The sequence below is a fragment of the Bufo gargarizans genome, chromosome 1, assembly GCF_014858855.1.
Source record: "Bufo gargarizans isolate SCDJY-AF-19 chromosome 1, ASM1485885v1, whole genome shotgun sequence".
Taxonomy (NCBI): Eukaryota; Metazoa; Chordata; class Amphibia; order Anura; family Bufonidae; genus Bufo; species Bufo gargarizans.
Window position 1 is genome coordinate 530,646,069 of NC_058080.1, and position 24,001 is coordinate 530,670,069.

Consider the following 24,001-nt stretch of genomic DNA (forward strand, 5'->3'; position numbering starts at 1 on the left):
TGTAGGTTGTCTGGGCATGCTGGGAGTTATAGTTTTACAACATCTGGAGGGCCGCAGTTTGAGGATGCCTGCACTAAAACTAATATTTTTTTGGGGAAAAAAAATTGTTTCTGTGTCTCCAAAGTCTGAGAGACATAGTGTTTTATGTTCTCTAGGGGACTGTTGGAGATTATAAAAATTTAGTACTCCATGGAAGTGTGATACTCCCTGAAGCAATCGATAACGCAGAGGCCCGGATGATCGGGGCAAGTGTCACACTGAGTAGTGGTGTCCTTCCGTATCCCCCTCTTGTGACACACTCTGCATCTTTTTTGGGTTCGTCCCTTCTTTCCAGTATGGGGGACCACACCTGGAAAGTGTTGGCCAGGGACGATCCGGGCGCCTCCAGTTCCCGAGGTACTCCGGCCTGCTCTTTCCCGGTCCGAAAAGATCAGGTCTTTGAGGACTGCCTCATAGAATTGGAGGAATGTCCCTGTGCTGCCAGCGCTTCGGGATAGTACAAAAGAGTTGTACATGGCAACCTGCACCATGTAGACCGCAACTTTTTTGTACCATGCCCGGGTTTTGCGCATGGCATTATATGGCTTGAGGACTTGATCAGAGAGATCAACTCCTCCCATATACCGATTGTAGTCGACGATACAATCGGGCTTGAGGACCGTTGCCGTGGTACCTCGCACAGAGACTGGGGTGGTGCTGTTACCGTGGATTGTGGACAGCATAAGGACATCCCTCTTGTCCTTATACCTGACCAGCAACAGGCTTCCACTGGTAAGGGCACGGGTCTCACCCCTGGGGATAGGTACCTGGAGGGGGTGGGCAGGGAGGCCGCGTTGATTTTTCCGCACGGTCCCACAAGCGAACGTGGATCTGGCGGCAAGGGACCTGAACAAGGGAATGCTGGTATAAAAGTTGTCCACGTACAAGTGGTAACCCTTATCCAGCAGTGGGTACATAAGGTCCCACACGAGTTTCCCGGTAACACCCAGAGTGGGGGGACATTCTGGTGGTTGAATCCGGGAATCTCGCCCCTCGTACACACGAAATTTGTAAGTGTACCCTGAGGTACTCTCACAAATTTTGTATAGCTTCACGCCATACCTCGCCCGCTTTGTGGGAATGTATTGGCGGAAACTGAGTCTCCCCTTGAACGCAACGAGAGACTCATCAACCGCGACCTCCCTTCCAGGTACGTAGGCCTGCTGAAATGTGGCCCCAAAGTGATCGATGACCGGCCGTATCTTGTACAGCCGGTCATAGGCAGGATCACTTCGGGGGGGACATGCTGCATTATCGGAATAATGCAGACATTTCCGGATGGCCTCAAACCGGGAGCGTGTCATGGCCGTACTGTACAGTGGGGTCTGGTATAGCACGTCCCCACTCCAGTACAGCCTGACACTGGGTTTTTGCACTAGACCCATATGCAGCACGAGGCCCCAAAATGTCCTCATCTCGGCTGCACTGACCGGCGTCCAGCCACCGGGTCTAGCCAAAAATGAGCCCGGGTTTTGAGCGACGAACTGTTGGGCGTACAGATTCGTCTGCTCCACCATCAGATTCACCAGTGGGTTACTGAAAAAAAAACTAAAAAAGTCTATTTCAGTAAACCCCACTGTGGGAATCTGGATTCCAGGATTGCCAGCGAAATCCGGAATCTCAGGCTCAAAGTCCACTGGGGGACACCAGCTAAGTTCATCGGCAGGGGGCTCCGGTGAACTTATTTGGTGGGCCGGGAAACCAGTACGAACCCCAGGGCGGCTCGTACTAGGGTGGGCCACAGGATCCCTAGCATGTGTGGCCCCTGGCTCCGCCTGGCGGCGTCTCCGCTGCCCTGGTGGCTCATCGTCATCCGATGATGATGAGGAGGATGCGGATGACAAAAGGAACGTGGGGTCATCCTCATCCTCACTGGGGCTCTCAGAGTCGGAGGCAATCTGGGCATATGCGGGGGGGGGGGCAAGTGGCAGGGGGGGTCTGGGGTCTGGTAGCTGAAAAAAAAAAGTTTGGAATAAATGTGCTTTTTTTTTTTTTCTAACTTTTCCCTTCTATCCCTGCCTAAAGGTGCCTCTCCCTCACTGACCCTAACCTACCTGGGTGGCGATGGGTGCAGGAGGGTGATGGATGCCGATTAGGGGGACACAGGAGCTGGTGCTGGACGATGCTGCACGGTCAGGGTGCTGGACAGGAAGAGGAGGGGAGAGAGGAGCGCAGGAAGTTTGAATCTCGCGCCTCTCTCCCCTGCACCAATCAGCACCCTGGACAGCGGCGTTCAGCACCAGGGCCAGCTCCGCCTCTGCAAATCCTCGGACTGCGATTGGTGGTGTAAAATTACGCCACCGATCGCAGTCTTTTTCCGGTTCATCGGGTCACAGGACACCCGAATGGACCGGAAACGCAGAAAACCGCAGGTCTGAATTGACCTGCGGTTTTCTGCGATCGTCGATGCGGGGGGGTCAAATGACCCCCCCCTGCATTGTTACAGGATGCCGGCTGAATGATTTCAGCCGGCATCCCGTTCCGATTAACCCCCGCGGCGCCGGCATCGCTATTTAAAGCCATGACGTACCGGTACGTCATGTGTCCTTAAGGACTCGGGAAACATGCCGTACCGGTACGTCATGTGTCCTTAAGGGGTTAAATATGGTGGGATTAGGGGCAGGGCTTAAGAGCTCATTTCCATACCCTCTTCCTAGAATTTCAGAGGAGCTTTGCCTGGTCTTCGGGCTCTTTCACACGGGCATCGTGTTTTTTGGCCGGATGTGTTCAGGGTGCGTTCAGTGAAAAGCTTGCGATTTTTTTCATGCGAGTGCTGTCAGTTCAGTATGCGATTGCGTTGCGTTTTTCCCGCGCGCGTGACATGCGGATGGCATGCGTTTTTCACGCGCGTGAAGAACAACTGATCCATCCAGCTCCATTTTTTTGTGGAGTGGTTTGTGTGTGTGTGTTTGTTATTGGATTATCCTTTGCAGGATGTCCACTTTCACCCTGTCATCAACTGACCATGTCTTTTTACACTGGCTGGTCTCCCGCTGTTTTGGAGAGAAGCCAGAAATGATTGAGGAGGAGCCGCGGAGGAAGAGTATGTGGGTGCATCCTATACTTTCGCAGCGGGCCAGCAAAGGTATCTTTGTTGGCTTGTACGCTGAGCTCCGTGCGCACCCTCCAAAGTTCTTCAATTATTGCCACATGTCGGTGCCTACGTTTGATCGGCTGTTGGAGGAGTTGAGGCCTTCCTTAACTTTCCAGGACACCAATATGTGGCTTATTACTTTAAGGTAAGACTATATATATTCTCTGACTAAATACTTGAATGACACCATGTTTTCAAATACATAGTTGTTAGGTCAATGGCCTATGTCTTCGAAACTTTTCATCTTATATGCCTGAGTACGCAAATTTAGTAGACCTGTATTTAAACTCCTTTATTTTTAGTGATAAACTGTGTGTGGTTAGATTAGTCACACCAGAATCCAGTTCCGCAGGGGTTAATAATTCAAATGAAGCATGTAATGATGAGGACACTTCACCTGTGTGTGTATATGTTAATAGTCTAGAACTTTATGAAGCTTTAATGCTATTCCTTATTTAGTTTTATCTAAGAATATAAAGCATATGTTTAAAAAATATACCACTATGTGCTTGTTTCATTTATACTTACCAGCCACTTTGCCATTAAAGGATAACTGTCACATTTAGACCCTAATTTCAATTTTCATATATGTAGTTACTAATAACATGATATTCCAGAATCAGTTACTATTAGACTGACTTACCCCATATTTAATAAGATTCAGCCCTTAGCAACCAGTCTGCATAAAACTGCAATCTCACTATTCAGTTAAGATGGCCACCACTGCCCTCACCCAGAGGCTAATCCCGCCTGCCCTCACTAGCCAGTAACAATAGCCACCCAAAAGTGTCAGTAACCAGAGCCCTCCCCCTAAAGGGTTAATCTCCTGCAGCACAAAGGGGTCCTCTTACCACATGTTGCTTTCATTTATACACTGAGCAGACGGCAGATCTCCCTTCCCTGGTCTGCGCTGCTTCAACTCTGCATTGTCCAAGTCTGCTGAGTGAGGGAGCGTCTGCCAAGCGCAGGGAGAAGTGCAAACAGCCCAGGCACTGTTATCAGCTGCTGGGGAGGACCTGGCTTTAATCATTTACACACGGTCCCTGGCTGTCTGTAATCTGACCTTGCACGCAGCGTGCTTCTGCGTCCTCCGTCCTTCAACACATAGACGGACCCTACATAGCAACCTGATTTTAAGCACAGGTAAAAGTAGGCAGTACAGGGAACTAAAGTGTGGAATTAAGGGGTAATTGAATACACAGTGAAAAGTTGAAATAGGGCCACCAAGGAGATATTAATCACCACAATCCAATACTCCAAAAAAAAAAAAAAAAAGATGACAGTTATACTTTAAATAATTTCAAGTAATGTGCTAGATTTATAAACATCTGCTATGAAAGGGTCTAATTATAATTTTTTATTTTTTTTTGTCTTTTCAGATATCTGGCGACTGGTAATTCTTTTTCGTCTTTACATTTTCGAATGGGAACCTTCACAATTGCTGGCGTGGTACGGGCTACATGTGCCGCCATTTGGTTGACACTGAAGGCTTCAGTGCTGCCACAACCAACCAGGCAGCAGTGGCTTGATATAGCCCATGTATTCCAGGAGAGGGCTCAATTTCCAAATTGTATTGGTGCCCATGACGCAAAGCACATACGGGTTAAGAAGCCACCGAACTAAGGGTCCCAATACTATAATTATAAGCAGTTTTTCTCTGTAGTTTTGTTGGCCTTGGCTGACACAAACTACAGGTTTATAATTGTAGATATTGGGTCCTATGGAAGTTCTGCAGATGCTCGCATCTTCAGGGCTTCCAGAATGGGTCGCTGGCTTCAGTCCAACCAACTGGACGTACCACAGCCAGCAAACCTTCCTGGCTCTACTGGGCCACCAGCACCTTATGTGGTTGTAGGGGACGAGGGATTTGCCCTTTCTAGCCACCTGATGCGTCCTTATCCTCGACGCGGTTTGGATGCCAAGAAGAGCAATTTTTATTATCGGTTAAGTAGAGCCAGAAGGTTTGTGGAGTGCACATTCGGCATTTTTTCAAATAAATGGCGGGTTTTCCAGTCGGCAATATAGCTGGCATCACAAAATGTCAATGTGGTCATCAAGGCGTGTGTAGTGCTGCATAACTATATACGCACCTATGAGGCCACACCTGATGAAGACGCCCAAGTGTACAGTACACCATCAGCAAGAGAGACTTTACTACTTGGACGATCTGGATTTGCTGGACTGAGAGTGCGGGAATTATTTTCGGATTATTTTATGTCCCCAATCGGTTTCTTTTCCTTTTCAGCAGTAGTCCTCTATTCATGGACTTTTGTGTGTGCCAGTATATTTTCCTAACCAGGATGGTTTGAGTTTAGTTACTTTTTTCACTTTTTTGTTAGGGACACGCAAGATAATGAGGACCCTTGACGTGGGTTGCGAGCTTACATATTTTGCATACACATAGTTTAATCAACACAGTATGTGAAATATGTACTAATACCTCATTTATATATATATTGGAAACTAGTTTACCAAAGGAATGCATGGGTCTCATTCTTATTAGTAACCAAATATGAGTATATGTGTAATAGCAATTAAAATCCATTAGAAAAATTGTTTATATTGTGTACTGAGTAAATTTTGGTATGTCTAACATGTTATGTATATATGTGTAATAAAGCATGATGTCCATAAATCTGTTTTCTAAACATTTCAATCTAGGACCTGAAAATCCTATACATTCATGTGTGTTTACTGATTGTGATTTACCAATTTTTAATTTATGGCTCTTTGGTTGCTTATGATGTTTCACACAAAGCATAAATCTATATTGTATTGTGTGTTGCTGAAACATAAAAACAAATGTGAACAATTATAAACTTGAAAAATAAGTGTTTTATTGCACACTATATTGAAATATACTCTGGCTTTTTAAAATAAAATACTCAGTTAACCAAAACAAATTATAAATTAACATAACGCCTTGATGGCGACGAGGATCCCTGATAATGAGGACCTGAAATTTGTTGCTGGGAAGGGGGCCCTGGGTATTGGCTAGGCCCAGGTTGACTGGATGAGGGTCCCTGATAATGAGGGCCTGAAAATTGTTGCTGGGAAGGGGGCCCAGAGTATTGGCTAGGCCCAGGTTGACTGGACGAGGGTCCCTGATAAGGAGGTCCAGTGAATTGTTGCTGGGAAGGGGGACCAGAGTATTGGCTTGGTCCAGGTTGACTGGACAATGGGCCCTGCTGACTATAGCTGGGTTCCCCCTGATACTGGGGCACATATGGCGCAATTGGTGGCCCATAATGATCCCTTTGGGGAGGAAAGTGTTGGGGGCCTGTGAGGGCTGACTACCTGGGGGGTGGTGGGGGACAAACATGTTCCCATGACAGCGCAGGCTTTCCAGCGCATCAAACATTTCAGTAGGCTCTTGTGGGCGATTTGCTACCTCCAGAACGATTTCAAGAGCAGTTCGCATTCTCAAAACTCGATCTGGATGTAGCTGACGCATAAAATGGGCCAGACTACGGGCAAACATGTCATGATGATCCTCCTGCTGTGCTCTAGATAATCTAGAACCTGCATATTAATGTTGGATTCGGCAGGAGGCATTGCCCGTCGTCTGGCCCTGCTGGGTAGAGCTAGAGTTGGGGGGGGGGGGGGATCGGCACCAGATGCTGCAGGAGGCCTGGATGGTGCTGTGTTTGGTCCAGCGCCACTATCATGCTGTGCTGATGTGGTGTCCTCCTCACATGCACTTTAATGGTTCGGGGCCGACTCATCACCTTCATCCTCTAGGTTGTCCTCAGTTCTAAAAAAAAAAAAAAAAAAATATGTTGGAATTTCAGTACTTTATTTACATTCTAAGTACAGATGTAGCAGGAATAACACACACACACTTTAACTTGAATGTCTATAATCATCATTTTATCTTTAAGTAAAATGCATAGAAAAGCTATTGCATAATGCATTTATTAGCATTTAGTTAACATCACATGTCTCATAAAACAGGTGTGTTTACCCTGCTACATCTGTAACCTAGATGTCCATACCATAAATACAAATCCTATGAACAATTCAGTATCAGTAAAATGGACTTACGGACGCAGATCCATGACATCACGCAGAAACATCAGCTGCTCCCGTAAAAGATAAGGCCTTTTCTTGGGGGGACCAGACCCGCTCCGCCCACGCTGTTTCATTTCTTTGCGGAACTGGTCACGGCAGCTCCGCCAACGATTCTTGACCTCTTCAACTGGTAATAGAAAGAAATGAAAGGAACAGGTATAAATTTCAAGATCAATACATAAAAAATAGTAAAAGAAGGCCTATATACTAGGAACACTAACATATAACTACGACTATATACTAGGAACACTAACGTATAACTACGACTAGGCCCAAACATGTATACATTGTGTACTTAAATTCTTTCGACTTTGGCCTTTTGTCTTTTCCCAGATTGGGGTAAAAAGATCCTGGGTAACCTCCACCCAGGCAGCGTCCTTTTTATAACGGTCCTGGTACTCCCCAGACCGAAGATCCCAGATGCAGGGCCTCTCCTGCACCAGGACAATGAGCTTTTCCACGTCCATTACGTGTGGTGTTTTGGACATTTTCCTCTCTTTTGGGCTCCGCAAGGTCTGAAAAGTTGATGCTGCCAACTTTCTCCCTCTTGATTCAGGCTCAAAACAGATGCAGCCAGACACTGAGAAACGCCTACATCCTGTCTTCAAATGCCATGAGTGTTGCTAAGTTACTTGGGTGAAAAACGCAACGCAACGAAGTACATCCGGATGCAATGCGATTTTCACACAGACCGATTCACTTCTATGGGGCCTGCGTTGTGTGAAAAACGCAGAATATAGACCCTGCTGCGATTTTCACGTAACGCAGAAGTGATGAGTGAAAAACAACGCTCATGTGCACAGCCCCATATAAATGAATGGGTCAGGAATCAGTGCGGATGCAATGCGTTCAACTCATGCATCGCACCCGCGCGGAAAACTCGCCCGTGTGAAAGGGGCCTTCATGCCATTTAAGGCGCCCTCCCTAAGGAGATATTGTATTCCCCAAGACGAAAAACCAGGTAATGTAGGCAAATGCTTTAGGATAATAGCAGCATTACTTACCCATTAGATCCAGCATTGTTGTGCCATGGGCAGTGACTGGTTGCAGCTGCTACATGTGTCGATATGACATCCTCAATGCAGTCAGTAAACAAAGCCCATTGGGGAGAACAGGAGCGGTGGTAACAGATCTAATAGGCAAGAAATGACGCTTATTATTTTATGGTATTTCCCCACAATGCCTTTTTTTTTTAGATGGGGAAACCCCTTTAGAGTGGTAGAGTGGTATTCTAGTTGTTACAAGGATAGGGGGTAGCCACTGGGGCCCCCGGGGATCACAAGAATGTAGACCCCGTATCCATCAGAGCTTCCCGAATGAATAGAGTGGCAGGTCAAGCATGCACGCTGCCTCTCTAGTTATCTCTATGGGGGTTCCAAAGATAGAGTACACTGATCGCTATTTCTGGAAATCCCTAATGATGAATGGAGCAGCAGTTTGCATACCACACCTGCAACTTAGTTTATTTTGGGGGGTTTCCAATAGGTCCCTTTCTCATGATCATTAGAGGTCGGACCCCCACTGATCTAATATTATTATTATTAATTTAAAGTGCCATTAATTCCCTGGAGCTATACATCACACTTCAGTTATTTGGTCAGTTATTTCCATGAGTTATAGTGAGCCAAAACCAGAAGTGAATCCTACGCAGAGATGGTATAATGGAAAAATCTGCACTTGTTCTGTGCTTTTGACCCGTTTTAGATTTTGGCTCATAATAACTGATCAAATAACTGTAATGTGAACTCAGCCTTACATCATTACATTCACAGATATAAAGTTTCATTAGATTACATTATTTCTTCTTGGTGAATTATATTTTTTTTTCCTGTCAAGTAGTGTACTTTTTACACTGTTCTGAATAAGTTAAAGAGTTTCGAAAAGTAAACTTTGCAAATACAGATTTTCTGGTTCATAGAAGTTTTCAACAGTGATGAACCATATTTATCATATAGGAAAACAATACAGATACAGTAGTAGTAATAATATTATTATTATTAATTGGACATAAACATATACAGTTGGAAGAAAAAGTATGTGAACCCTTTGGAATGATATGGATTTCTGCACAAATTCGTCATAAAATGTGATCTAATCTTCATCTAAGTCGCAACAATAGACAATCACAGTCTGCTTAAACTAATAACACACAAAGAATTAAATGTTACCATGTTTTTATTGAACACACCATGTAAACATCCACAGTGCAGGTGGAAAATGTATGTGAACCCTTGGATTTAATAACTGGTTGAACCTCCTTTGGCAGCAATAACTTCAACCAAACGTTTCCTGTAGTTGCAGATCAGACGTGCACAACGGTCAGGAGTAATTCTTAACCATTCCTCTTTACAGAACTGTTTCAGTTCAGCAATATTCTTGGGATGTCTGATGTGAATCTCTTACTTGAGGTCATGCCACAGCATCTAAATCGGGTTGAGGTCAGGACTCTGACTGGGCCACTCCAGAAGGCGTATTTTCTTCTGTTTAAGCCATTCTGTTGTTGATTTACTTCTATGCTTTGGGTCGTTGTCCTGTTGCAACACCGATCTTCTGTTGAGCTTCAGCTGTTGGACAGATGGCCTTAAGTTCTCCTGCAAAATGTCTTGATAAACTTGGGAATTAATTTTTCCTTCGATGATAGTAATCCATCCAGGCCCTGATGCAGCAAAGCAGCCCCAAACCATGATGACCCCACCACCATACTTCACAGTTGGGATGAGGTTTTGATGTTGGTGTGCTGTGCCTCTTTTTCTCCACACAGTGTTGTGTGTTTCTTCGAAACAACTCAACTTTGGTTTCATCTGTCCACAGAATATTTTGCCAGTACTGCTATGGAACATCCAAGTGCTCTTGTGCAAACTGTAAACGTGCAGCAATGTTTTTTTGGGACAGCAGTGGCTTCCTCTGTAGTATCCTCCCATGAAATCTATTCTTGTTTAGTGTTTTACGTATCGTAGATTCGCTAACAGGGATGTTAAGATATGCCAGAGACTTTTGTAAGTCTTTAGATGACACTCTAGGATTCTTCTTCACCTCATTGAGCAGTCTGCGCTGTGCTCTTGCAGTCATCTTTACAGGACGGTCACTCCTAGGGAGAGTAGCAGCAGTGCTGAACTTTCTCCATTTATAGACAATTTGTCTTACCGTAGACTGATGAACAGCAAGGCTTTTGGAAATACTTTTATAACCCTTTCCAGCTTTATGCAAGTCAACAATTCTTAATTGTAGGTCTTCTGAGAGCTCTTTTGTGCGAGGCATCGTTCACATCAGGCAATGCTTCTTGTGAAAAACAAACCCAGAACTGGTGTGTGTTTTTTATAGGGCAGGGAAGCTGTAACCAACACCTCCAATCTCATCTCATTGATTGGACTCCATTTGGCTGACACCTCACTCCAATTAGCTCTTGGAGATGGCATTAGTCTAGAGGTTCACATACTTTTTCCACCTGCACTGTGAATGTTTACATGGTGTGTTCAATAAAAACATGGTAACATTTAATTAGTTGTGTGTTATAAGTTTAAGCAGACTGTGATTGTTTATTGTTGTGACTTAGATGAAGATCAGATCACATTTTATGACCAATTTGTGCAGAAATCCATATCATTCCAAAGGGTTCACATACTTTTTCTTGCAACTGTAGTAGGGTGTACAAGCTCAGTACCATTAACAGGCAGCGGTCAGGACAGAATGATAAGGTTCAACACAGACAACAAGCAGCTCTCAGGCATGGGAGGAGATCCAACAACACAATAAATCTTTGCAGGGACCTTGCAAGCAGGACACATTATTGCTCAGGCACTTTCCCATAGGGGAAGGTACCTTGAATAACCCCAGGAAAGAAGTCATTGGCCGGGAGCAGATTAGGCCATGCTGGCCCTTTAAGAAAGTGTGTGGGAGCAGAACACTGCAGGCAGGAGGCAGAGAGGCTGTAAGAGGTCTAGAACATGTAGAGGCAGAATCACAAGCATTAGGGCTGAGCCTGCCAAGAGAAGAGAGATGTCGTTGGGCATGGACTGCCACCATTACACACAGAGTTCCAGCAATTCCACTAATAAATGGCACTATAGTATACAATGCAATTTCCTTGCTCACTGACTAGACAGAGAGATATAGCTGTATATATCTATACATTTAGAATAGGGATGAATAAATGAAAGGTGTCAGAGCCACTTCACTATGAGATCACTTCTCCACTCCAGCAATGAGATGAAGAAGGGAGCAGAGAAGCTACTGAGCATATCTGATCCACCAGACATGCAGGAGAAAGGGGACCAAAATTTGGGTGCTACCAGAGCAGAAAATGTAACGTACATAAAAAACCTTACAAGCATTTTATTCAATAACACTTCATTTAAACTGCTCTGTTCCTTGCATAGTATGAGGGTGAGTAAAAAATCATCTGCACTCTGGCTGTAGAATTTATTTTAACCCTTCCTGACACAGCGATTTTCCATTTTTGTGTTTTCATTTTTCCTGCCTTCCCGCCATAACTTTTTTAATTTTCTGTTCATAGCCGTATGAGGGCTTGTTTTTTGCGGGACACATTGTTCTTTCTAATACCACCATTTAATATGGCATACAATGTAGAGGGAATCTGGAAGAAAAAATTCCAAATAGCGTGGAATTGGAAAAAAAATTGCAGTTTTATGAGTTCACAATGCGGTGAAATATTCTATTAATTTGCTTGGTTCAGTGCGATTAAGGTGATACCACACTTGTATAGTTTTTCTTGCATTTTAATACTGTTAAAAGAATAACATTTTTGATCACTTCAATTATTTGGGAAGTAAACTGAGGAAAAGACAGCAATTTTTTTTTCTGTTACACCATTTACTGTATGGGATACATTTTTTTATATTTTAATAGTATAGGCGTTTTCGCATGGGACGATGCCCATGATGCCATTTTTTTTATTGTTTATTGTTTGGGGGGGAGGAGGGAGGTGATTTGAAATTTTTATATTTTTTATATTTTCCCCCAATATTTTTTCCATTTTGTTAGGACCCCAACTTGCAATCCTTTGATTGCAATTTTTCTAGACTAATGGAATCTGCTCCATTATACAGAAATAATTAGAGTTCAGTGATGCCACCTGCTGGCCTGATCTTTAAAGGGAACCTGTCACCGGGATTTTGTGTATAGAGCTGAGAACATGGGTTGCTAGCACATCCGCAATACCCAGTCGCCATAGCTCTGTGTGCTTTTATTGTGTAAAAAAAACGATTTTATACATATGCAAATTAACCTGGGATGAGTCCTGTCCCTGACTTATCTCACATACAGGACTCATCTCAGGGACAGGACTCATCCCAGGTTAATTGGCATATGTATCAAATCGTTTTTTTTACACAATAAAAGCAGACAGAGCTATAGGGACTGGGTATTACGGATGTGCTAGCGGCCATCTAGCAACCTATGTCCTCAGCTCTATACCCAAAATCCCGGTGACAGGTTTCCTCTAATATACAAGTAATGAGCCTGGAAACCTAGTATAGGCTCAGGCTCATTACTATGAATAAACGCCTTCCCTGATCTTAATGGGGAGGCGTTTCTTACCCAGAAGCACACACCTCTGGGTTTTAGCCCTCTCAGATGCCGTGGTCAAATTTGACCACGGTATCTGAGGGGGTTAAATGTCTGTAGCTGGCATTACTGTTGATTGCAGACATTAGCTGCGGGCGTTTGCTGTATGAAACAGCAGGCCCCTGATGGCTATGGCTCTGCTCTGGAGCGGGCGCCATCCTAAAAGCCTGACGATGAAGGGGCAAATCAAGTTTAAAAAAAGACAAATACATAATTTTCTGACAATCTACCTAGTCATTACTGTACAGGTTTTTAAACAATAGCTGCCTAACTTGTCATTTGCTTAAAATAAGAGCAGTGTGTATTGATTTTTTGTTTTTGTTTTGAGGGCATTTTAGGTGCCGATATTTATCGAAGACTTTGTGCACAGTAAGGAGCAAATATTTTAATGCAAAGAAATGTGTCAGCCATGAAGAATATGCCAGACGCCAATCCACAACTGATGGCAACATTGAGTGTGCACATGAACTGATTCTGTTGGATAGATGAGTGACAGTGGATTCTGTGGCACTACAGGATGTAGATTCACGTATGATGAAGATTTTTGAAGAATTTTAATTAAGGAATACGAAATCTTGTTGACAAATGGTCAAAGTTTATTGAAGAGCAAGAAGATTATGTTGATAATTATGTATTTGTCTTTTCTGAAAGCCAGAGTGCTGATAATTTTTGACTTATCCTCATTATACTTTTTGTGGGATAACCTTTTTAAGGGTGCTGCCACAATACACTTTTGGTTGGTTGTTTTTTTTTTGTAATCTAAAAATGCCATCCTTGTGTTGTGTATTTTACTGAGATTTTTTTTTTCATTTTTTTTTAAAAACAAGGTTTATTTGAGCACAGACATTTTTATGCAATTTTTTGCAAGCCATGCATTTTTCTACAGCAGGGATCGGCAACCTCCAGCACGCCAGCTCTTCTGAAGCTACAACTCCCAGAGATACAAGAACAGCCAAGAAAGTGTATATGCTGAGAGTTGTAGTTTCACAGCAGCTGGGGTGCCGAAGGTTGCTGATGCCTGTTATAAAGGAATGTATGTAACGCCTCTGATGCCAATTCCTCTGTAGACCAGTGTGAAAAAAAAGCCATGTAAATATAAGGAAAAATAAGCACAACATACAGTCAGGTCCATAATACTGGGACATCAACACAATTCTAACATTTTTTGCTCTATACACCACCACAATGGATTTGAAATTAAACAATCAAGATGTGCTTTAACTGCAGACCGTCAACTTTAATTTGAGGGTATTTACATCCAAATCAGGTGAACAGTGTAGGAATTACAACAGTTTGCATATGTGCCTCCCACTTGTTAAGGGACCAAAAGTAATGGGACAATTGGCTTCAGCTGTTCCATGGCCAGGTGTGTGTTATTCCCTCATTATCCCAATTACAATGAGCAGATAAAAGGTCCAGAGTTCATTTCAAGTGTGCTATTTACATTTAGAATCTTTTGCTGTCAACTCTCAAGATGAGATCCAAAGAGCTGTCACTTATCAGTGAAGCAAGCCATCATTAGGCTGAAAAGACAAAGCAAACCCATCAGAGAGATAGCAAAACCATTAGGCGTGGCCAAAACAACTGTTTGGAACATTCTTAAAAAGAAGGAACGCACCCGTGAGCTCAGCAACACCAAAAGACACGGAAGACCACAGAAAACAACTGTGGTGGATGACCGAAGAATTCTTTCCCTGGTGAAGAAAACATCCTTCACAACAGCTGGCCAGATCATGAACACTCTCCAGGAGGTAGATATGTGTGTGTCAAAGTCAAGAATCAAGAGAAGACTTCACCAGAGTGAATACAGAGGGTTCACCACAAGATGTAAACCATTAGTGAGCATCAAAAACAGGATGGCCAGATTAGAGTTTGCCAAACGACATCTAAAAAAGCCTTCACAGTTATGGAACAACATCCTGTGGACAGATGAGACCAAGATCAACTTGTACCAGAGTGATGGGAAGAGAAGAGTATGGAGAAGGAAAGGAACTGCTCATGATTAGGGATGAGCGAACTCGAACTGTATAGTTCGGGTTCGTACCGAATTTTGGGGTGTCCGTGACACGGACCCGAACCCGGACATTTTCGTAAAAGTCCGGGTTCGGGTTCGGTGTTCGTCGCTTTCTTCGCGCTTTTGTGACGCTTTCTTGGCGCTTTTTGAAAGGCTGCAAAGCAGCCAATCAACAAGCGTCATACTACTTGCCCCAAGAGGCCATCACAGCCATGCCTACTATTGGCATGGCTGTGATTGGCCAGAGCACCATGTGACCCAGCCTCTATTTAAGCTGGAGTCACATAGCGCCGCCCGTCACTCTGCTCTGATTAGCGTAGGGAGAGGTTGCGGCTGCGACAGTAGGGCGAGATTAGGCAGATTAACTCCTCCAAAGGACTTGATTAACTGATCGATCTGCAGCTGTGGATCATTGAGCTGCTGATCCTCAATTGCTCACTGTTTTTAGGCTGCACAGACCGTTTGTCAGTCACATTTTTCTGGGGTGATCGGCGGCCATTTTGTGTCTTGTGGTGCGCCAGCACAAGCTGCGACCAAGTGCATTTAACCCTCAATGGTGTGGTTGTTTTTTGGCTAAAGCCTACATCAGGGTGAAGCTGTCACACCAAGTGCATTTAACCAGCAATAGTCTGTTCATTTTTTGGCCATATACAAAATCAGGGGCAAGCTGCGCCTGTCACCAAGTGCATTTAACCCTCAATGGTGTGGTTGTTTTTTGGCTAAAGCCTACATCAGGGTGAAGCTGTCACACCAAGTGCATTTAACCAGCAATAGTCTGTTCATTTTTTGGCCATATACTAAATCAGGGGCAAGCTGCGCCTGTCACCAAGTGCATTTAACCCTCAATGGTGTGGTTGTTTTTTGGCTAAAGCCTACATCAGGGTGAAGCTGTCACACCAAGTGCATTTAACCAGCAATAGTCTGTTTATTTTTTGGCCATATCCCAGTCTAATTCTGTCACTAAATCCATACCGGTCACCCAGCGCCTAAATACTAGGCCTCAAATTTATATCCAGCTAAATCTGTCCCTAGTGCTGTAGCTGGGCGAGTTATTTAGTGTCCGTTCAAGCACATTTCTTGTTCTGGGTTGAAATACAATTCCCAATTTAGCAATTTCATAATTTAGTGGTTTCTGCTATATCAGAGCTATTTGAAATCTATCCCTAAAAGGGTATATAATATTCAAGGTGCACATTGGGTCATTCAGAATAACTTCACACACACCCGCTACTGTGTATTTCCAAGTCTAATTCTGTCACTAAACCCATACCTGTCACGCAGCGCCTAAATACTAGGCCTCAAATTTATATCCAGCTAAATCTGTCCCTAGTGCTGTAGCTGGGCGAGTTATTTAGTGTCCGTTCAAGCACATTTCTTGTTCTGGGTTGAAATACAATTCCCAATTTAGCAATTTCATAATTTAGTGGTTTCTGCTATATCAGAGCTATTTGAAATCTATCCCTAAAAGGGTATATAATATTCAAGGTGCACATTGGGTCATTCAGAATAACTTCACACACACCCGCTACTGTGTATTTCCAAGTCTAATTCTGGCACTAAACCCATACCTGTCACCCAGCGCCTAAATACTAGGCCTCAAATTTATATCCCGCTAAATCTGTCCTTAGTGCTGTAGCTGGGCGAGTTATTTAGTGTCCGTTCAAGCACATTTCTTGTTCTGGGTTGAAATACAATTCCCAATTTAGCAATTTCATAATTTAGTGGTTTCTGCTATATCAGAGCTATTTGAAATCTATCCCTAAAAGGGTATATAATATTCAAGGTGCACATTGGGTCATTCAGAATAACTTCACACACACCCGCTACTGTGTATTTCCAAGTCTAATTCTGGCACTAAACCCATACCTGTCACCCAGCGCCTAAATACTAGGCCTCAAATTTATATCCCGCTAAATCTGTCCTTAGTGCTGTAGCTGGGCGAGTTATTTAGTGTCCGTTCAAGCACATTTCTTGTTCTGGGTTGAAATACAATTCCCAATTTAGCAATTTCATAATTTAGTGGTTTCTGCTATATCAGAGCTATTTGAAATCTATCCCTAAAAGGGTATATAATATTCAAGGTGCACATTGGGTCATTCAGAATAACTTCACACACACCCGCTACTGTGTATTTCCAAGTCTAATTCTGGCACTAAACCCATACCTGTCACCCAGCGCCTAAATACTAGGCCTCAAATTTATATCCCGCTAAATCTGTCCTTAGTGCTGTAGCTGGGCGAGTTATTTAGTGTCCGTTCAAGCACATTTCTTGTTCTGGGTTGAAATACAATTCCCAATTTAGCAATTTCATAATTTAGTGGTTTCTGCTATATCAGAGCTATTTGAAATCTATCCCTAAAAGGGTATATAATATTCAAGGTGCACATTGGGTCATTCAGAATAACTTCACACACACCCGCTACTGTGTATTTCCAAGTCTAATTCTGGCACTAAACCCATACCTGTCACCCAGCGCCTAAATACTAGGCCTCAAATTTATATCCCGCTAAATCTGTCCTTAGTGCTGTAGCTGGGCGAGTTATTTAGTGTCCGTTCAAGCACATTTCTTGTTCTGGGTTGAAATACAATTCCCAATTTAGCAATTTCATAATTTAGTGGTTTCTGCTATATCAGAGCTATTTGAAATCTATCCCTAAAAGGGTATATAATATTCAAGGTGCACATTGGGTCATTCAGAATAACTTCACACACACCCGCTACTGTGTATTTCCAAGTCTAATTCTGGCACTAAACCCATACCTGTCACCCAGCGCCTAAATACTAGGCCTCAAATTTATATCCCGCTAAATCTGTCCTTAGTGCTGTAGCTGGGCGAGTTATTTAGTGTCCGTTCAAGCACATTTCTTGTTCTGGGTTGAAATACAATTCCCAATTTAGCAATTTCATAATTTAGTGGTTTCTGCTATATCAGAGCTATTTGAAATCTATCCCTAAAAGGGTATATAATATTCAAGGTGCACATAGGGTCATTCAGAATAACTTCACACACACGCTTCTGTGCATTTCCAAGTCTAATTCTGTCACTAAATCCATACCGGTCACCCAGCGCCTAAATACTAGGCCTCAAATTTATATCCAGCTAAATCTGTCCCTAGTGCTGTAGCTGGGCGAGTTATTTAGTGTCCGTTCAAGCACATTTCTTGTTCTGGGTTGAAATACAATTCCCAATTTAGCAATTTCATAATTTAGTGGTTTCTGCTATATCAGAGCTATTTGAAATCTATCCCTAAAAGGGTATATAATATTCAAGGTGCACATAGGGTCATTCAGAATAACTTCACACACCCGCTACTGTGCATTTCCAAATCTAATTCTGTCACTAAACCCATACCTGTCACCCAGCGCCTAAATACTAGGCCTCAAATTTATATCCCGCTAAATCTCTCGTTACCGCTGTCCTGTTGTGGCTGGGAAAGTTATTTAGTGTCCGTCAAAGCACATTTTTTGTTCTGGGTTGAAATACAATTCCCAATTTAGCAATTTCATAATTTAGTCGTTTCTGCTATATCAGAGCTATTTGAAATCTATCCCTAAAAGGGTAGATCATATTGAAGGTGCACATAGGGTCATTCAGAATAACTTCACACACACGCTTCTGTGCATTTCCAAGTCTAATTCTGTCACTAAATCCATACCGGTCACCCAGCGCCTAAATACTAGGCCTCAAATTTATATCCCGCTGAATTTGAATACAATACATTGGGCCAAATAATATATTTGTTGTTGTGGTGAACCATAACAATGAGAAAAACATCTAGTAAGGGACGCGGACGTGGACATGGTCGTGGTGGTGTTAGTGGACCCTCTGGTGCTGGGAGAGGACGTGGCCGTTCTGCCACATCCACACGTCCTAGTGTACCAACTACCTCAGGTCCCAGTAGCCGCCAGAATTTACAGCGATATATGGTGGGGCCCAATGCCGTTCTAAGGATGGTAAGGCCTGAGCAGGTACAGGCATTAGTCAATTGGGTGGCCGACAGTGGATCCAGCACGTTCACATTATCTCCCACCCAGTCTTCTGCAGAAAGCGCACAGATGGCGCCTGAAAACCAACCCCATCAGTCTGTCACATCACCCCCATGCATACCAGGGAAACTGTCTCAGCCTCAAGTTATGCAGCAGTCTCTTATGCTGTTTGAAGACTCCGCTGGCAGGGTTTCCCAAGGGCATCCACCTAGCCCTTCCCCAGCGGTGAAAGACATAGAATGCACTGACGCACAACCACTTATGTTTCCTGATGATGAGGACATGGGAATACCACCTCAGCATGTCTCTGATGATGACGAAACACAGGTGCCAACTGCTGCGTCTTTCTGCAGTGTGCAGACTGAACAGGAGGTCAGGGATCAAGACTGGGTGGAAGACGATGCAGGGGACGATGAGGTCCTAGACCCCACATGGAATGAAGGTCGTGCCACTGACTTTCACAGTTCGGAGGAAGAGGCAGTGGTGAGACCGAGCCAACAGCGTAGCAAAAGAGGGAGCAGTGGGCAAAAGCAGAACACCCGCCGCCAAGAGACTCCGCCTGCTACTGACCGCCGCCATCTGGGACCGAGCACCCCAAAGGCAGCTTCAAGGAGTTCCCTGGCATGGCACTTCTTCAAACAATGTGCTGACGACAAGACCCGAGTGGTTTGCACGCTGTGCCATCAGAGCCTGAAGCGAGGCATTAACGTTCTGAACCTGAGCACAACCTGCATGACCAGGCACCTGCATGCAAAGCATGAACTGCAGTGGAGTAAACACCTTAAAACCAAGGAAGTCACTCAGGCTCCCCCTGCTACCTCTTCTGCTGCTGCCGCCTCGGCCTATTCTGCTGCTGCCGCCTCGGCCTCTTCCTCCGCCTCTGGAGGAACGTTGGCACCTGCCACCCAGCAAACAGGGGATGTACCACCAACACCACCACCACCACCTCCGTCACCAAGCGTCTCAACCATGTCACACGCCAGCGTTCAGCTCTCCATCTCACAAACATTTGATAGAAAGCGTAAATTCCCACCTAGCCACCCTCGATCCCTGGCCCTGAATGCCAGCATTTCTAAACTACTGGCCTATGAAATGCTGTCATTTAGGCTGGTGGACACAGACAGCTTCAAACAGCTCATGTCGCTTGCTGTCCCACAGTATGTTGTTCCCAGCCGGCACTACTTCTCCAAGAGAGCCGTGCCTTCCCTGCACAACCAAGTATCCGATAAAATCAAGTGTGCACTGCGCAACGCCATCTGTGGCAAGGTCCACCTAACCACAGATACGTGGACCAGTAAGCACGGCCAGGGACGCTATATCTCCCTAACTGCACACTGGGTAAATGTAGTGGCAGCTGGGCCCCAGGCGGAGAGCTGTTTGGCGCACGTCCTTCCGCCGCCAAGGATCGCAGGGCAACATTCTTTGCCTCCTGTTGCCACCTCCTCCTTCTCGGCTTCCTCCTCCTCTTCTTCCACCTGCTCATCCAGTCAGCCACACACCTTCACCACCAACTTCAGCACAGCCCGGGGTAAACGTCAGCAGGCCATTCTGAAACTCATATGTTTGGGGGACAGGCCCCACACCGCACAGGAGTTGTGGCGGGGTATAGAACAACAGACCGACGAGTGGTTGCTGCCGGTGAGCCTCAAGCCCGGCCTGGTGGTGTGTGATAATGGGCGAAATCTCGTTGCAGCTCTGGGACTAGCCAATTTGACGCACATCCCTTGCTTGGCGCATGTGCTGAATTTGGTGGTGCAGAAGTTCATTCACAACTACCCCGACATGTCAGAGCTGCTGCATAAAGTGCGGGCCGTCTGTTCGCGCTTCCGGCGTTCACATCCTGCTGCTGCTCGCCTGTCTGTGCTACAGCGTAACTTCGGCCTTCCCGCTCACCGCCTCATATGCGACGTGCCCACCAGGTGGAACTCCACCTTGCACATGCTGGACAGACTGTGCGAGCAGCAGCAGGCCATAGTGGAGTTTCAGCTGCAGCACGCACGGGTCAGTCGCACTACAGAACAGCACCACTTCACCACCAATGACTGGGCCTCCATGCGAGACCTGTGTGCCCTGTTGCGCTGTTTCGAGTACTCCACCAACATGGCCAGTGGCGATGACACCGTTATCAGCGTTACAATACCACTTCTATGTCTCCTTGAGAAAACACTTAGGGCGATGATGGAAGAGGAGGTGGCCCAGGAGGAGGAGGAGGAGGAGGAGGAAGAGGGGTCATTTTTAGCACTTTCAGGCCAGTCTCTTCGAAGTGACTCAGAGGGAGGTTTTTGGCAACAGCAGAGGCCAGGTACAAATGTGGCCAGCCAGGGCCCACTACTGGAGGACGAGGAGGACGAGGATGAGGAGGAGGTGGAGGAGGATGAGGATGAAGCATGGTCACAGCGGGGTGGCACCCAACGCAGCTCGGGTCCATCACTGGTGCGTGGCTGGGGGGAAAGGCAGGACGATGACGATACGCCTCCCACAGAGGACAGCTTGTCCTTATCCCTGGGCAGCCTGGCACACATGAGCGACTACATGCTGCAGTGCCTGCGCAACGACAGCAGAGTTGCCCACATTTTAACCTGTGCGGACTACTGGGTTGCCACCCTGCTGGATCCACGCTACAAAGACAATGTGCCCACCTTACTTCCTGCACTGGAGCGTGATAGGAAGATGCGCGAGTACAAGCGCACGTTGGTAGACGCGCTACTGAGAGCATTCCCAAATGTCACAGGGGAACAAGTGGAAGCCCAAGGCCAAGGCAGAGGAGGAGCAAGAGGTCGCCAAGGCAGCTGTGTCACGGCCAGCTCCTCTGAGGGCAGGGTTAGCATGGCAGAGATGTGGAAAACTTTTGTCAACACGCCACAGCTAACTGCACCACCACCTGATACGCAACGTGTTAGCAGGAGGCAACATTTCACTAACATGGTGGAACAGTACGTGTGCACACCCCTCCACGTACTGACTGATGGTTCGGCCCCATTCAACTTCTGGGTCTCTAAATTGTCCACGTGGCCAGAGCTAGCCTTTTATGCCTTGGAGGTGCTGGCCTGCCCGGCAGCCAGCGTTTTGTCTGAACGTGTATTCAGCACGGCAGGGGGCGTCATTACAGACAAACGCAGCCGCCTGTCTACAGCCAATGTGGACAAGCTGACGTTCATAAAAATGAACCAGGCATGGATCCCACAGGACCTGTCCGTCCCTTGTCCAGATTAGACATTAACTACCTCCCCATAACCATATATTATTGGACTCCAGGGCACTTCCTCATTCAATCCTATTTTTATTTTCATTTTACCATTATATTGCGATGCTACCCAAAGTTGAATGAACCTCTCCTCTGCCTGTGTGCTAGGCCTAAATATATGCCAATGGACTGTTGCAGTGGTGGCTGACATGAAGCCTGATTCTCTGCTATGACATGCAGACTAATTCTCTGCTGACATGAAGCCAGATTGTCTGTTACGGGACCTCTCTCCTCTGCCTGGGTGCTGGGCCTAAATTTATGACAATGGACTGTTGCAGTGGTGGCTGACGTGAAGCCTCATTCTCTGCTATGACATGCAGACTGATTCTCTGCTGACATGAAGCCAGATTGTCTGTTACGGGACCTCTCTCCTCTGCCTGTGTGCTAGGCCTAAATATATGCCAATGGACTGTTGCAGTGGTGGCTGACGTGAAGCCTGATTCTCTGCTATGACATGCAGACTGATTCTCTGCTGACATGAAGCCAGATTGTCTGTTACGGGACCTCTCTCCTCTGCCTGTGTGTGTGCTGGGCCTAAATATATGCCAATGGACTGTTGCAGTGGTGGCTGACGTGAAGCCTCATTCTCTGCTATGACATGCAGACTAATTCTCTGCTGACATGAAGACAGATTCTCTGTTACGGGACCTCTCTCCTCTGCCTGTGTGTGTGCTGGGCCTAAATATATGCCAATGGACTGTTGCAGTGGTGGCTGACGTGAAGCCTCATTCTCTGCTATGACATGCAGACTAATTCTCTGCTGACATGAAGACAGATTCTCTGTTACGGGACCTCCCTCCTCTGCCTGGCTGCTGGGCCTAAATATATGCCAATGGACTGTTGCAGTGGTGGGTGACGTGAAGCCTGATTCTCTGCTATGACATGCAGACTAATTCTCTGCTGACATGAAGACAGATTCTCTGTTACGGGACCTCTCTCCTCTGCCTGTGTGTGTGCTGGGCCTAAATATATGCCAATGGACTGTTGCAGTGGTGGCTGACGTGAAGCCTCATTCTCTGCTATGACATGCAGACTAATTCTCTGCTGACATGAAGACAGATTCTCTGTTACGGGACCTCCCTCCTCTGCCTGGGTGCTGGGCCTAAATATATGCCAATGGACTGTTGCAGTGGTGGCTGACGTGAAGCCTCATTCTCTGCTATGACATGCAGACTGATTCTCTGCTGACATGAAGCCAGATCGTCTGTTACGGGACCTCTCTGCTCTGCCTGTGTGCTAGGCCTAAATATATGCCAATGGACTGTTGCAGTGGTGGGTGACGTGAAGCCTCATTCTCTGCTATGACATGCAGACTGATTCTCTGCTGTCATGAAGCCAGATTGTCTGTTACGGGACCTCTCTGCTCTGCCTGTGTGCTAGGCCTAAATATATGCCAATGGACTGTTGCAGTGGTGGGTGACGTGAAGCCTCATTCTCTGCTATGACATGCAGACTAATTCTCTGCTGACATGAAGACAGATTCTCTGTTACGGGACCTCCCTCCTCTGCCTGGGTGCTGGGCCTAAATATATGCCAATGGACTGTTGCAGTGGTGGGTGACGTGAAGCCTCATTCTCTGCTATGACATGCAGACTAATTCTCTGCTGACATGAAGCCAGATTGTCTGTTACGGGACCTCTCTCCTCTGCCTGTGTGTGTGCTGGGCCTAAATATATGCCAATGGACTGTTGCAGTGGTGGCTGACGTGAAGCCTCATTCTCTGCTATGACATGCAGACTAATTCTCTGCTGACATGAAGACAGATTCTCTGTTACGGGACCTCTCTCCTCTGCCTGTGTGTGTGCTGGGCCTAAATATATGCCAATGGACTGTTGCAGTGGTGGCTGACGTGAAGCCTCATTCTCTGCTATGACATGCAGACTAATTCTCTGCTGACATGAAGACAGATTCTCTGTTACGGGACCTCCCTCCTCTGCCTGGGTGCTGGGCCTAAATATATGCCAATGGA